Genomic DNA, 11,574 nt, shown 5'->3' on the forward strand with positions numbered 1-11,574 from the left:
TTCCTCCTTCAAAACTTAATCAATCGTAACGAAATTTGAGAATCTGAATAACAGTAAAATAATCTGTGTCGGACCGTTTAGTTTTTTTTGCGCCATAATCAATAAAGCCGTTTTCGGAAATTTTTGATGGGCTCTAGCGTCTTTAAAAATAAGAATAGGTATCAAAAAAATCAAATCGGTCCGACACAGATAAAAAATATTATAATCTGTGTTGAAAAAATCATTGCTCTATCGTCAAAAACCAGGGAGGAAATAGTCGAGAGCGTTTGTATGGAGAATTGACCCCTCCCGTATCGTCTTAAATATTACCCTGCAGTGTTAAACGAGACATAAGGATGACTAAAGGGCGGGACTGACCGATGCGTATTTTTTGTAACGAAATATCACCTGACTCCATTGACTCCTATAAAAATTGAAACATTTCGTCGTTTCGTCACTTGCGTGTTTTGTCGCAGATAGAAATTTGAGGCTTATAAAATACGAACGCGCAATGAAGTAAAATACTGTTGCATTTAATTTAAATATTCCTTGTCAGGGATGAGCCGGCTGCTCCCCGGACTCCGGTGCTGACGCCCCCTCGCCACGTGGACAGGGCTGACCCTTCCATACGAAAACAAGGTCCAAAGACACCTTGCGCTAGTAAGCCAAAGAAGTTTCCTTGCACATCAAAATTGTAAAGGTTCTTGTTTAATTATCTACTTCTGCAATTCTCTAATTCTTTACTTCTTCCCGACTCCTATGAAACAAATAAATTGGTCACATTAGTCGAGTGCCCTCACACACTGTGATAGACTAAACAAAAAATGTAAGCGAGCTCACCGGACACCTGCAGACTGCAGACCGAGGATCTCCACGGAGCACTCCCACCCTTAGCATGTTTCTGCCAGCTGGAAATAAACCAATTTATGGTTAAGAACATCTCCACGTTTCACGCCATGGAAATATCAAAAGCTCACAATGAAATCTACTTACTCAGACTGACAGAACGCACCACACAAAATATGGAACGCCACGGCAGCACGTGGCATGCCGGGCTCCAGGCCCTTATACGGCCGTCCGATCACTATCAAGAGGATCTCGTCACAAAAAGAACGCCGCACTGAATGATCTCGAATTTAAAGGACCCAAAACAAAAGCCGGGTGGCAAACGAATGAACAATAAAATACTCTAATTAATTAAATGAGAATTACTCCAGTTTCTGTATCAGACCTTGAAGTAAACAAAACCTAACAAATGTCATTCCAGAACAGCCTTAAAAAACCTATGATAACATTTGTTATCATGTTCCTTTCTAAAATATTATATTTTCCAAAAATCAATACTTAAACTATATCAAAATAATACAAAGTTTTTCTGGAATGACAGCCAAAATACCTACAATTTCGAATAATACTTGTTGTATGGCAACCCTACAACAGATAAACATAAATATGTGCATTTGAAGTGCAACAGATAATGCAATGAACGAGAAGGAAGTGTTTTCATTCAAAAATTAAATTTATCCAAAATATTTAATTACGACTATCAAAAAATCTGCTACGTTACAATATAACCTAATTATTAATTTAATTAATCGATGTCATAAAACAGGCAATTGCAGATTACTATCATGTAAATAAATAGCTGATATTACAAATTGTAACATGATTAAATTTGTGTAGTTAAATCGCTTATCTATGCGGTAAATATTTTATATTTGACACATTAATTTTAAATTGGTCGAGAATATAAAGTAATATGACGGTATACCTAATCTAACTTGGCTTTGAGTTTTTCAAACTTTATGTTTGAAATGTCATTGATATTTGCCAGTCGCTTTTTGGTTTAGAAAAATATCGCGCGGAACTCGGACGACTCCCAATATGGCGTAGATTACCCTCTAGGTTGATCGTTTTCGTAAAAACTAGTGTCTACACCAAATCTTGAGAATAGTTTCCAAAGCGGAACCATGCTCTCATGCATGAACCTTGGCAAAATGTCAGAATAACGCTAAGCAGAAGAAGACAAGATAATCTAAAGCTGTTAACTCATAATTCAATATGCATTACATTTTAAGCACTTGGTTACATAATTATACCTCAGTCAACTATACCAGTAATACTTGTCTGTTTGTATGTGCAAACCTCAACAATCGCGCCTAAGATAGGATCTTGCTTATATTTCGAACAAAGATCCTTAACATACTACTGGAAGACCGGCACAATTCGCACTTAATACTATCTGATAGTAGTAATAGTACCTAGTCAAAACTTAGCTCTAGATTTGATAATAATATATGGATTGTATGTGTCATTTGTCAATGTCAAAAACATCTCTTCTTGAGGGTCGCGACCACATGAGGTCGTTATTTTGCGCACCAAAGCTCTCCATTGAGTACGGTCTTCTGTAGTCCTATTTAATAATAAATAGGCGCCTGTGTCAATACCTAGCAATCTTCACCCAGCGCTAACGCTGTCAAAACATACAGTGCCTTAACCCAAGGTTAACCCACCATTTTATGGAACTTGACAGTTGACAGCCCACTAACCTTGAGTTAAGCGGGTGGTGCAAGTGGCCCTAAGTGAAGTGAAATTACGCAGAAAAATTATATTAGGCACATATTTTTCACTCTCTAAACTTAATCTTTTTTTAATGGCATATCTAGTACCAACTCTATATCTTCGTATAGCAAATATTAATAAGCCGCTTAAGGCGCTGTTGATTTATGTTCTTAGACGAGCCGTTTGCCATATATTTAACGGCATACACACAAACAGACATGGTCTTTAGGGGGTGTCATCTCGCTAACATTGCGGGGAAACGTATACTTATCGCGTATTTATTCATGTTATTCTTAATAAATAGTAAGATTTTATGGTTTTTAATGCGTGACTTCATCTAGCAAATTATAGACTTGGATGCTATTTATTATATAATAAATAAATAAATAAATATTATAGGACATTTTACACAGATTGAATGAGGCCCACGGTGAATTTTTGTGGGTACCATCTGATATATTTTATAGGTAATCGCATCCAAAAACAGTGTATCATTGTTATTCGTTACCGCGGCGCACATATCATTTAGCTTAAGCAGACCGGTCGGCCGTCCCAGACCATATATGTCTGAACTATCTGTAAAAATACTCCACTGAGGGGGGATGAAATCCTCTCAAGGCTGAGGCGTAGGGTTAGAGCCGGCGTAGCTTTATTTGACGTTCATAATGTTCATATGATGACTATTTTTGACATTCTCAACAGCGGCCGCTAGCGGCCTCCACTCAATTCAAGTTTAAGGTATTAATCGGACTTCTCATCACAAAAACTTGTATTTAGAGGACACAGTCGCTCTTCTGTAGTGGCACGACAGAGTCAAACCACAGAATATAATTATAATAGTACAAGTACAGAATATTCACTCCTTTGATGTTCACAAAATGCCGTCATTCTAAATTCTTACCTACATAACACTAACGAACGGACCGCACGCGAGCAGCCGACATTGAGTTCTAATACGCCGCGCGAAGGTCGTCACCATTGAATGGGCCGCGAACTCGCGGCCGCCGGCATGTACTGGTAGCTCGGCGAAAGAATCACGGAGTCCCCTGGCAAAACTGCGTTTGGATCGCCATCAACGTTTTCGGCTAGGCGGGTAGGGCCCAACGGCCCAAGCTGCCAGTGCTCAGAACTTTAGAGAGAGGAACCGTCGCGTCGCGTCGAACTATGCGCGCCGCGCCGTATCCAAAATCACTTAGTTTTCATATTTTTAAAGGTAAACGAATATTTTTTAATCAGTTTGGGATCAGTAGGAGACCATGCATTTTAAATTTTAACTCATGTTAGAGGTCACGCCCGGTAGGTACTACAGAACCTAAGTAAATTTCCTACGGTACCCCACACGCGCTTGTTCGTGACGTCTTCATCTCAGAGATTGAGGCCCGCGGCGCCTGCGCAGTGTTTACTTGTAAAATGCAACACCAACTCTTCGCGTAGCTTGGCGAGTGTAAATAAATACGTATAAATATTACATCTTTAGTATCTCAAGGTATAAAAAAAATATAAATGCATATACTTAACTGTGCAAATAAATAAGTTAGAGGCTGTAAATAATAATTGTAGGTAATTTTCATACAACATACATGCAATCACGCCTGTAGGCATCCCAGGCACATAGGTTGAAAGAAAACGAAATATATTCGAAAGCCCTAATATTTTCGCTATGCCTAATGATAGTAAATAAATATTTGTTCCTAATGACGACCGGTCTGGCCTATAGCGGGGTGGTGAAGTGACCCTGCCTGCTAAGACAAGTTCCCGGATTCGAATACACACCAAAGGCAAGGTAAGGTAATTTATTGGTGTGATGTGCACAAGTATTTGTTCCTGACTCATGGATGTTTTCTACGTAATATAAGTATTTGTATATTATATATATCGTTGTCTGAGTAACCACATCACAAGCCTTCTTAAGCTTACCGTGGGACTCAATCAGTCTGTATAATAATATCCTATAATATTTATTACTAATTATGTCTCTCATAACGCCTTTCAGATTCGACCTCATTATTTTCAGCTCGATGCTTTCCGACTTTTAATAATCCTTTCAATATATTTTGTTGAAGCTCAAATTGTTCCAACTAAAGTCTCTTAAATAACTGCTTCTGATACCTACGAGGCGATTTACTCGTACTCAAAATCCCATCGGAATAACATCGAAGAGCTACTTTCTTTCGACGCAATGTCGTATCTCAATATAAAACTAAATTTACTTAAGGCGTTTTGTATCTGTATTGTAACGCACGTAATTCGAGTTATTATGAAATTGTTCAAATAAATATATACTGGCCTTTTTTCGACTCTGTATTGATGGATTACTTTTTGAAATACTTTGTATCTCAAATTTTAATCGTAAATTTATTTGACGTTTAAAACATTAACATAAGACTAAGAGAACTGTCGGTAAATTCTTGTTTCAGTGGTAATAAACGTAAAGTATAACATAAAATCTTAGTAATTTTTACGCTATTTTCAGTCGCGCCATTTTAATGTGGACTCTGAATAAATACAATTTTCGTCCGTCGTATACATTACGAGTTTCTAAGAAGAGGTAAAATGAGTTTGGACTCGAATCGTATGCCTGAATTAATTTTGTATCTCAAATTTTAATCGTAAATTTATTTTAAGTTAAATTTAAGACTAAAAGAACTGTCTGTAAATTCTTGTTTCAGAACCTTTAGCATAAACATAAAATCCTATTAATATTCACGCAATTTTCAGTCGCGCCATTTTAATGTGGACTCTTAATAAACACAATTTTCTTCCTTCGTATATATTACGAGTTTCTAAGAAGAGGTAAAATTAGTTTGGTCTCGAATCGTACGCCTGAATTCATCAAGAACGACATAAACCCATAAGTCTCTTTCTCGAAGCAACCACGTGGAATGCAATTTGTAAGACGAGTTTGTCACAAAATCTAGTGGCCGATCTCCGAAGCGAGAGATATAAATAGAAATAAGAGGAGCGTATCATTGAAAACTGTTTAGAAATATCGAGTGGCCACTCAGTGAAGACGTTTGATAGAAATTGATATGAAATACTATTTCCAGAGTATTTTGTAAGAATAGAATGTGATGTTTTGAGTTACGCTTGGATAAAGTAAATGTTAGAATCTTTTGAGTTGAAAACTTTGTTATTGTTTTATGACACAAGTGGTAATATGTAATAGTACATTACGATACAAGTGCGGAAAAGAGGATTTTAAATCGACGCGAGTTACGAATTTCCTTTTCGCACGTGTGTTATACGATGTTTTCGGTACATATGGCCCTTTGAAATTTCGACATGACAAGAAATGTACTAGTTTGCAAACTGGTACGAAAATAAAGCTCCATGATTACTGAAAAATAAGTGGATAATATTTATTTAACTGAAGTTGCACCGGAACTCACAAGTCACAATTCACGAATAAGCCAATGACACATTCGACGTTGAATATTCGACAAAATTCCCTGCAATATTTTATAACCTCCAAATTAAACCGTTAATCTATAATAACCCCCGCTGATTGAGAAGTTGACGGTTAATTTTAGCCGGATAGCGTTTACGACTTCTGTCACCTCCTTTGTGAGGACATAGAGCGGTACGGTGCATTGCTACTGGATTCCCTTTGATATAGTTTATTTTTAGGTTATTCATGCACTGGGACAACTTAGAACAGCGTTGTTACTTATGTTCATGCGTAATTTACTCGTTGTAGACGTTCATATGTTTTTTTAACAACAATTACAAGGCTTTTGTGCGTTAGATTAATCAACCTCATTATTATTAAAGAAATACATTTTGCAACAGCATGTTTTTATACAAAAAAAAACCCGCACAGCTTCTTTATTTTGAGTACGTACTTGCAATTGCTTCTTATTTGTAGCTCTAAAAACAAAATAACTATCGGATAATGGTAGGTATGATAATTTCTATGTTTATTATAGTAGATCTTACTTTATCTATTAAATAGAACAGATTCAGTCTTGTACTGGAGCCTAGACTTGGCGGTGAATCATAATTGAAATTACTTCCTAGGTAACCTCCAGCTTGGTCATGACAAGTCACCATGGCTTTATAATCACATAAAATGTAGACAAATTACGTTCAATATAGCCACGATCGATAGTAAAGAACGCCAGAAGACCATTCGAATGAAGTTTCGCTCAATTTTTATTTTCATCTATCAAAGAAATAAGGTAAAGGACTACCTGGTTCTGATTATTCTGTTACTTGCAGTTGGATAAGTTGCCAGGTGTCTGCTTGCTTTTACATCTATCTTTAGATGTGATGGCGCTTGATTAATTGTTTTATTGTTGTATTTGATAAATGTTGACACTTGCAAAAAACTTACCTACTCTAGTAAAGAATAAGGAGAAATGGTAATGGGTATAGGGGCATTTTCAGAAACTGGGAAACAAAATTAGTGACAATTACGAATAAAATTTGTCAAAAAACCAACTTTTCTCATGTTCTACATGTAGATTATTGCTTATAGTTTACGTAATGAACAAAAGCAATATTAAGCGTACAAAAGCAATATTTTTATTGAAATTTTATGCTTAATTGTCATCACAAAACTGACATCGAGTCAATTTTTATTTGTTAATAACTTTCACTAGTTTTGGGTCCCACTGTTTTAAAATGCCCATAGTACCAATAGTCCGAGTTCTTAACCAGATGTACAGTCCGGTCTGGCAGAAAGCATGAAACTTGGCATGTATATAGCTTATAGGTTTATAAGAAAATATGGAAGTAGAAACACGCCGAGGTGTCAATGTTTCCCCTCTTTCCCTCCACTTTTGTATCCCTGATTTCAGTTTTTTTTAAATATTACGATGTCTAGGAGAAGTATATTCTTCATAAAATTTTCTACAATATTGTCTATGGAAGTATAAAGTTAGAACTTATAATTTTCAAACTTTGCTCATTTTCCCCTAACAATATTTCTCTTTGATGACCTGAACGATAAGTAAGACTAGCGACTTTGCTCTTTTACCTGTGGCGATGGTGCTTCACAAAATTGTTCCTTGGGTGAAACTGATCCGATTTAGCTCAATATTTAGTCATGAAATCGCACGTCACTACCCCCCACAAAGACAAAGGGGAAGGGCCGGTTTCCTCGGTGAAATCTATGCATTACTTCTTTTTGCTCTTAGCGACTAGGGCAAATCGTATATCATTTTCGTGTAATATAGGGACGAGTTAATCATTTCTGAAAAAATCCTTACATGCCAAGTTTCATACTTTCTGCCAGCAGGGACTGTACTCTCATACTAATTAGCCGTTTCCGCCCCGCACTACAAAATCAACCTGTATTTTGGCAGCTTAGTTACAAGTCCTACAACGCTTTGTAAGATATCCTGCGTTCTGTACTTCCATACTAATATTATAAATGGCAAAGTGTGTGTGTCTGTTTGTTTGTCCGTCTTTCATAGCAAAACGGAGCAACGAATTGAAGTGATTTTTTAGGTGGAGACAGTTTGAAGGGATGGAGAGTGACATAGGCTATTTTTTGCGGGCAAAAGCTAGTAATTATAATCTGATAGTACAAGTTCAATAAATATTTAATATAAAACTATACCGCTTTCGAAATTAACCCAATTGCACTTTCTGTAAAACGAATTCTCCTGAGACCCAGACTCATTTTTGCAGTGTTCAATTTGGAACTTTCGTTAATCCCACTTTAATTCAAAACTTGAATTTATTTTGTTACTTTTAAAAGACCTCAAGACTTAGGAAGTTAGAGAATGTCGACGTATTTTAAGTACAATCATTCCAATGTTTCTTGTGTAAGACAATCTTGAGGTTTAGGTATAGTATAAAATTAATTAATGTGCTATTAACATCAAGCCAATATTTTGCGATACCTACCATTGTTTACTGCATGCTATCCATTGAACAGCCACACTGAACAAAGATAAGATATATCGATGTCAATTACTGATTTCTGAGGTTGACGATGCACAATTAACACGGCAACATTAATGCACAAACAGCTCATTTATCGCTGCTGTTAACCGCTTTATCGGGTCACATTCAGAATGGACTGGCAACACTGACGCGATATTCATATCGTAAATCGAGTACAGGGGAAACAGTGGCTAAAAGAAACCAACCAATGCACATCAAATATTCGTCACTGCGGAAATTTTAAGCAACGCCAGTTTCTGACACATCAGAAGTTAGGAACACAAATACGACAAAACCTCAAATATATTATCTTAACGTACAAATTCTTGACCTACCTACATATTTTTACGGGAGACATCGTTCAAAAAGTCTCACTTCTCATTCACTACATACGAATATCTAATCTGTACCAATACCTAGAAAATGTACCTACACAGTAAAAACAGCATACTGCATACCTGACACTTTAGCACAACATGCCTTGTCGCGCGCGAGTCCATACTTGAAGTCGCGCTTGATATGGACTCGCGCGCGACAAGGCAAGTTGTGCTAAAGGGGCTGATTCTTCTTATCTTTGTGTACGTATGGGTCACTAGTGCGAATGCTTACCTACTACCCTTCCGACTTTACTTTAAGTTCCGACTTTACTTTAAGTAGTATTTTTTACGCGTAAAGTTATCTCACGCGAGTGTCTGGTTATTTCTGCTGTTTATTTGACCCTCACTCTTCAGTTTGTCTTGTTTCACCTACCCTAAACAGTAACACGACTTGTTACAGATCCCAATATCTTTGTACAGTGAGCTGCAAAAGTGCAGGAAAATTTATCAAAGAATTCCGAACGAATGAATGTGTTCGGCAACTCAGAACCCGCCAGGTTGGGTAACTGGGTGTGAAAGGCCACTAAAGCATTGTATGTAGTCGCGCTCCCGTAAGGGTGCGGTGAAATTAATTCCTTCATCATTCTCTCCATACACCGGTCTGGCGCAGTCGGTAGTGACCCTGCCTGCTACGCCGCGGTCCCGGGTTCGAATCCCGGTAAGGGCATTTATTTGTGTGATGAACACAGACATTTGTTCCTGAGTCATGGATGTTTTCTATGTATATAAGTGTTTATATATTATATATATCGTTGTCTGAGTACCCACAACACAAGCCTTTTTGAGCTTACCGTGGGCCTCAGTCAATCTGTGTAAGAATGTCCTATAATATTTATTTATTTTATACACTTTTGCAGCTCACCGTACACTGGTGCTTATGAACTGGACTTACTTGCGCTCGCGCACCCAACAGGAACACAGCACCCGAATGCGGGATAATTATCCCTTTGGGAGTAATTGCTGGTGACATGCACACCGGTCACCTTATTAGTTTAGTTTTAGTTTAGTTTATTTATTCATGAACAATTTGACATCGTGTTTGAATGTGTATGTACAATAAATATTAACCTAGTAAGTCTAATATATACAGTAAAATAATATAAACAAAAACATATTATGCTCTTTACCCTATAAATACTCGTATTGCAACTTGCCAGAGTATTTATGGTAACAGTTCCAGTTACTACACAACTACAGAGACGTTAAAAATAATAAGGTTATGTCAAATATACACGCACGTATTAAGTCACTGCATGTCTGCAATTCTGCATGTGTAAGTAAGGTGCATTAGGGTAATTTCTAAAGTCGTCTAATTCCGAAAGTCGTAAAGAAATCTCCATTATTTCTATCATAATATCAAGATTCTCTTTTCGAAATTACCTTAGCGTTTCTGTGATTGAAATTACCCTAATGCACCTTACTTGCAATTTGCAGTTTTATGATACCTACTGAAATTCTCAATTTATTCACTCTAATTTAATTTGAATTCTGGGTCAATTACATTCTTTTGTTTAAATTTTCCCAGTTAAAAAAAATAAAACATAGCCACTCATGGCAGCCATGGAAGAGGATAGCGTGCTGTTCGATACAAATAATTATCATTCTTATGTTGGCAATGCTGTTCTGTAATCGAAATATACAAAAAGTTTGCTAAAGACCTTTATATAATTTACATAGGTACAATTTTTTAACGATTAGGTAAGAGCAAAATAATGAAATTGGCACAAAATAGTAAATTGTGTATTAAGGGCGGAAAGTGCCTTCGGCGTCGGGCTTCAAACAGAATCTCCAATCCAGCTTTGGACACTTGGAGGCCTTGGTCATTTTTTCTTTGTATATGACATTTATTTAAGTTTATAGTTAAAATTAAATTATTTTCTATGAGGATAGTTTAATTTGTTCTAAGAATAAACAGAATCTCGTTCGTAATTCTACAGCCGCCCGTGATATACACAATGTTTTCATCACATTCGCGAAATAAAAACCAAATTTTGAACTAAATGTATTGAAATATCTATGCTGACACTTCGAACATTCGTCCGCCATCTTGTAATTTTTGATAGGTTGTGGAAGGCCCTCTTTACCGCCCTAGGGCGGTAAAATAGCTCATTACGTATCAGTATGCATGCAGACATGTTAGCTCATTACGTAGCAGTATGCAGACATGTTAGCTCATTACGTATCATGTAATAACACCGTTTACGAGCGAGTGTTATGAAAAATAAATTCGGCCACGAATCCTCGACTCTGCATCATGAATAACCACAAAATTAAAATTTTGAAATAATGGTCCACTATGTCGGTTCATGAAACATGCTAAGAACACTCCCGACTAATTCAGCTTTCAAACAAAAACTAAATCTGAATCGGTTCATCCGTTCAGGAGCTACGATGCCACAGACAGACACACACGTCAAACTTATAACACCCCGTAGTTTTTGCGTAAAAATGAAAAGTTGAGCGACTCAAGTTGATCTCGCTTTTAAATCGCATAATTCACGATAACGTGCCTGTGCTCGTATACTGTGATTAGTGTGAAGGTTACATTTCGTCACTACTTTTTAAAAAACTTGTATCTTCGTCTGTCAATGAAAAGAAAATTGTAGTAAGTATGTATGGAATGCATATAGACTTACTGCGTTTTAACTTTGAGGAACAGCGTGAGATACGAGATTTTTTAAAAGTAGTGACGATTTGACTGATTTGCGCGTCATTGTAAAAACACTACACATGTACACGCAAATCGTCAAACCATCTGTCTACT

General features: G+C 36.8%; 1 long non-coding RNA gene across 1 annotated transcript; it reads right to left on the minus strand.

Moving 5' to 3' along the window:
- Window positions 1-532: 532 nt before the first annotated feature.
- On the minus strand, window positions 533-1,261 carry LOC125232957. The gene is made up of 3 exons (XR_007177804.1): window positions 973-1,261; window positions 820-887; window positions 533-736 (listed from the first exon to the last, which is right to left on the minus strand). It is a non-coding gene; the product is annotated as an uncharacterized LOC125232957 (long non-coding RNA).
- Window positions 1,262-11,574: the final 10,313 nt, after the last annotated feature.

Source organism: Leguminivora glycinivorella, chromosome 13, assembly GCF_023078275.1.
Source record: "Leguminivora glycinivorella isolate SPB_JAAS2020 chromosome 13, LegGlyc_1.1, whole genome shotgun sequence".
In the NCBI taxonomy this organism is placed as follows: domain Eukaryota; kingdom Metazoa; phylum Arthropoda; class Insecta; order Lepidoptera; family Tortricidae; genus Leguminivora; species Leguminivora glycinivorella.